Raw genomic sequence first — 6,000 nt, 5'->3', positions numbered from 1 at the left:
AAGCTTGTCTGGTTGCATCATCTTGGCTATCCAACTTGAACCTCATCTATTGAAAATTATGGGAGTCTCATTATAAGCAACCTAGAAAGTATGGGACAGAGCAAGACGACATTACTAGTTTCCATACATAACCATACTTACAGATAAATGGTCGAGGAATGTGTTGAACTGGGTTTCGTCTTTTTCATTCCTGTACTGAATCCATGTTGGGAGGATACGTACATGACACCTAACGGCAACCGCTGCCTCTGATACTAACTTGGCTGACTATGTAGGATCACGTGGCCTTTTTAAACCTGCCTCAAAACGGATCTCCATTCTTCCTCCTCTAGATTTAGTTAACCTATCGAGCATTATCCCTGATGTTTGTTTCCTCTTGCGCCTAGGTGCTAGTCCAACAATGAACATAGGAAGTGTTAGTGTACATCAAACTGTGAGACTACATATAAAGAAGCATGCAACTGTAACTTGACTCCAGCAACTACCTTCTTGTTGTTGAAGCTCACAAAGTTCATCTGATCTTGCCAACTCATCTTGTCTCAAGAGTGCTTCAGAAGTAGTGTCAGGTGGCAAGGGTGCTTGGGAACGTGCTGCTAGCTGAGTTGACCAACGAGTAAATTGTGCAGCTGGTGGTACTGTGGAAGGTGTTGCAACAAATAGGGCTGTCTCTGCTTGTTTGGTGGCAGCTATTTGTTTATGTTTGGCTTGTTCTGCAGCTCGTGTAGCACGGGATACCCTGTTTGTACAATTTTCCGCTGGACTTTGACCTTCTACTGCACCATCAGTACCAGCAGAATCTGCAGGATTCTTCCGCTTCCCTTTCCCTGTCAATCTGTGTTGCTTCCTCTTTCTCTGTGCCATGTTAAGTCAAGCCGACAAGAAAAACAAATAACAATTTAGTTCCTCAGAACAAATTGATGCGTGATACAGACGAACTGAACCTTGATGTTAGACAACCACATGATAGGAGGATGTAATATGTACGAAAAATAGGACGACATGAGATAACCAGAACTATGATGTGTAAACTAAGCAGAAGACATTTCACTAAATTAGAAGCAATGCAATGGAAGGTAGACACCATATGAAAGATGCTACAAATATTGCTCTGCCAAGTTAACAGTGTCTCATCATAAATGGCATTTAAACAAATGTGAAGCAGTACAAGAAATAAATCATATGCAAGATGCAAACAACATCACACTACCAAGTTAAAGGTCTCTCGTCATTAGTGCCATTGTATATTTACAACATTGCATATTCACACCTTATGATGTGTAAACTAAGGAGAAGGCATTTCAACAAATTAGAAGCAATGAAAGCTAGACACCATATGAAAGATGCAACGAATACCACTCTACCAAGTTAAAACCGTCTTGTCATAAGTGCCATTTCAACAAATTAGAAGTAGTACAAGCTAGAAAAGAATGCGAGATGTAACCTATATCACACTCCCAAGTCAAACGTGTCTTATGATAAGTGATTGTTGCAGGTTACACAACAGTAGTACCTTGACGTAAGAACATGGTGTGATAGGCAGATATTGTATGTTCTAGAAACAGGAACACGTGTATTATTCACAAGTATAATGTGTAAAGTAAGCAGATGGAATTCAACAAAATTAGAAGCAATACAAGCTAGACATCATACATAACATGCAACCACATATAACAGTGCCAAGTTAGAGGGAGCACCTGTGATGGTGCACTAGGGGAGATGTGCTCATCATCAACACAACTACGTTGAGTGTCTATGCATGTGTTGTCTTGGAAATCATCTTGGGGGATGGAGGAGTAGAATCTGTAGAGGCCCTCAATTTGGAAGGAGCACCTTTATCTGCTGCCTTGCTAACTTCCTTCCGCTTATATTGATTTTGAATTGTCAAGTAAAACCGACAAGAAAAAACAATAAAATTCACTCTTCAGAACTCATTTGTGCATGATACTGTCAATCACTACTTTGATGTAAGGCAAACACATGATACCAGGATGGAATAATACGAAAAACAGGACGGCATGGCATATTCACAACTATTTGTGTAAACTAAGCAGAAACCATTTCAACAAATAAGAAGCAATGCAAGCTAGAAACCACATGAAAGATGCAACCAATATGACTCTACCAAGTTAAAAACATCCCATCATAAATGGAATTTCAACAAATTAGAAGCAGTGCATGCTACAAATCATATGAAAGATGCAACTAATATCACATTGCATATACTAAAGGTGTCTCGTCATATTGATTGACGCGGGATACAAAAAAAACAATATGTAAGGACATGCTTAATAGACAGATGTACTATGTACTAAAAACAGGAGGGCATGTCACATTAACAGGTATAATGTATAAACTAAGTAGAATAGCACATGCAATTTAACCAGATTGGAAGAATTACAATCTAGACACCATATGCAACATGCAACCACATATCACGCTGCCAAGTTAGAGCAAGCACCTACGATGCTAGTGTAGGGGAAATGCGGTAAGCAACTATAGAGCTACGTTCACTATCTTCATCTAGCCTTTCTGTTTCTTGAGAATCATGTGGGGAGGCTGACGCTGCATTCTTTAAATGAGGATCTTTTCTCACAGTAGTCCACTGGCTTGACTGCCTCATCATAAGTGATTGATGAGGGATACACAAGAACATTAGTTTGATGTAAGAACATGGTTAATAGATAGATGTACTAGTATGTACCAAAAACAGGAAGGCATGTCATATTCAAAGGTATAGTGTGTAAGCTAAGCAGATGCAATTTAACCAAATTGGAAGCAATACAAAGTAGACATCCGGCTGGAGTGGTGAGCATGATCATCTAGGACCTGAGAGCCTGGTGGGAGGCGGGCTGCTTCGCCACCATCGTGGCTTTTTAGTTGGCTTCCAAGTGATGCCTGTCTGTGCTAGGCTTATCACTGGCTCGGCCAGTGCCCTGACTAGCTATTTGACTTTTGGTGCTCCCGGGATGGTGGTTCATGTAAAAAATATCTTTCCTTATCTTAATAAAGACCGACTTCGGCCTTTCAAATACAAGCTAGACACCATATGCAACATGCAACCACATATGACACCGCGAAGTTAAAGCAGGCACCTGGGATGGTGGTTCGTTGCGAGCGAGATTGTCAACTCCAGAGCTACGTTTACCATCTCCATCTGCTGACACTACACCCTTTAAAGTGCTGAAACATGTCTGGCCTACCCGCGTACAAAGCAGGAGCGACTTCTCTCTTCTCTTTTCTGCTTCTGTGAAGGCAGAGTCTGAAATACCCTTGCATAAAAACACAATAGTGAGAGTATGGGTGAAGTGTGTGTACAGAACTAGTGCACTGTAAAAGTAGCAGATAGCAGGTGGCTGAAAAATAAATGACAGGAGACATATGATAGCTCTACAACATTGCATGGCAAACAAAATTAGATTCTACTCCATACAATTTTGTAATATATGAGCAAAGGAAATGCAGGTACTCCTGCAGCACACCACCACATGTGGTCCTATCAAGATAACAGTCGACTGAAAATAAATAGGTCAGTCGATTTTTTTATGAACCGTCCGATCTATAAGGAACGGGCAGATGGCCTTTGTCTATCTCCCGCCTGTCACTATTGATGATCTTTCTTGAACCGCCAGCAACCACCGACCCAGACCCCTGCCTCCGCCGCCCCGCCCTCCCCTCGACCTCACACCACCGCCGTGCTTGGCAGCGCCCCCAGTCCATCTCTTTAATCCCGGCCGACCTCCAGATCAGGCGCCAGTAGCTCTAGGCCCCACATGCCCCTAAGATAAACACCGAGGCGCTGCTTCCCCGCCGTAATAGGCGGACTACCGCCTGTTACGCCGGGGAATGCTTCCGTTAATTGGGAATCAACTGACCAGGAATTGAAATCCAGGGGGGCGACAGACCTCTAGCTAAGGTGAAATAGTATATGAGGAGAAACCCTGTGCATCGCGAGTTACTAGGAACATCTAGTATCAAGAAGAAGCGGTCAACTAGTGTCTTCTGTGGGATGAATACCATGCAAGCAGAAACGTAAGATTTGCACGAATAAGGGAAGAGGAGTACCATTTTCGGTTGCCAGTGTGGTCATGTCATGGCGATCTTCTTCTTTTTGCTAGGGGAACCAATGTTTTGGAGGAGGGTGCAGGCTTGGACTAAACCATGGCAAAATTGTTGACTGTGTTGCCGTGGCCGTATGTCGGCGGAGGGGAAGCAGATCCGAGGCGGTGAAGGATGGCGCAGCAGGAATAGCTCCGGTGCGGTGGACGGTGGCAAAGTTGCTGCGGCAGCGGTGAGGCACATGACGGCGTGGTTGAACTAGCTCGGGTACGGACGGCTCGGCCTCAGCTTCAACTACTAGCCGTGGAGGGTGTTGCGGTTGAGGTTGCGGTGGACAACGACATTGGGGTATCGACTCCGACGTGATGGAGGAGGGCGGCGGTTGATGGGTGGGATGGGGTGGCGGACGGAGGACGCCGGGGTTTCGCGGCTGGTGGAGAGGTAGTTTTGGCACCGACTGAGTACGAATGGGGAATCGGACGGGGGGGAGGGGGGCGGGGGGACCTTAGGGAGAACCATGTTTCAGTCTGGGACGCGCTTGTTTTTGGCTTTTTTGAACAGATGGGACACGCTTGTTTGAAATTTGGGGAAAGTACAAACTTTTCCCCCCTCTTAAATTTCGGACCTACTGTGGGTCGGGGGTAGGATGGCAATCCCAGGTGTCCCAAATAGTGGGCGGGAGCGATTTTGGCTGCGCGCATGTGTGCTTAGGCGGTCATTGTGTATGAATGTTTTTCGGAGTCGGTTGTGTGGCGTCTAGATGAAGCTACAAACCTAACCCGGTTTAGACCTTTGGACGTCGGGTCGGTAGGTTTCACGGGTCAGAGTTAGAAAAGTAATTTGCTTCTACTACCAAACATTGGTCTCACGCGGTTTCGGGCGAGTAGAGGCTCTTTTGGCGCTTTTTTCTAAATTTTGAAACAGAAGCATTCACTTTTAGAGTACTCTTGAACTTTGAGGATTGACCTAAATAGACAACGTTAAATTTGACCTTGTATGTTTGAAAAACTCATTAAATTATCTGCTTCTTTTTGAAATTTTGACACTTGAAAATCCTATAACTACGATTATTTTGGAATGGAGGAGCTAAATTTGAATCTATTTTGTACACGACTATATATGCTATTATGTACAAAATCAGAGCAAAGATTGGTGCCCCCATAATTTAGGTATGATTTGCAAATGCCATGATATCGAATTCAAATAATTGAATGGACTTCATGTTGAATTCGATTTTTTTTTAAACCACCTTAAGTTGAATTCAAATGTATGCTAGTTCATAGCTAGCCATTTATAATGTTCATTGTGTAACTTTCGTATGTATAATGTGCTTTACACACACAACATGAACTATACTCACGTTTATATTCGATTGCTAAAGCGATGCATTGTCTGGAGTTCAAAATACTAACTATGTGGATTAATTATGTCGAATAATAACATAGACATGCTCAAATTTGATAGAATCTAGATGTCTGATGGATCAATGACCGTTCCTTACGCGAATTGCAAATATCATGATCCCATCCTAATATTTGGATACAATTTATATCTTTAATCAATGTGTACATCAGTCTTTTATGTGTAGTTTCACTCTCCATCGGTGGTTTCTCACACATGCTCACACACTCTCTCACGAGGTGTCTTTCTCGCAGACATGCTCTCGATATAACCCTCCATCCCTCTCATAACCATTTACAACTATTTTCACTAACCTTAATCACAAGCACTCTTCCTCTCACAAGCATACACACGCACAATCCCCATCGACCCTTTCTATATACATAGACCTGCCTACGTGTCTCCTGTACGCACATTATCTTTGGGCCTGTCTCTCACGCATTGTCTCACACCTCTCTTCCTAATCGACGAGTATGATTCTAGCAGAGCATTCTGTAGGATGCCCCTTAAAGTTAGGTTGGATGAATAGTAATATCAGAGATA

The sequence above is a fragment of the Aegilops tauschii genome, chromosome 2 (assembly GCF_002575655.3).
Source record: "Aegilops tauschii subsp. strangulata cultivar AL8/78 chromosome 2, Aet v6.0, whole genome shotgun sequence".
Classification (NCBI taxonomy): Eukaryota; Viridiplantae; Streptophyta; class Magnoliopsida; order Poales; family Poaceae; genus Aegilops; species Aegilops tauschii.
The sequence above is the reverse complement of the archived record's forward strand: the minus strand, read 5'-3'. Positions refer to the sequence as shown.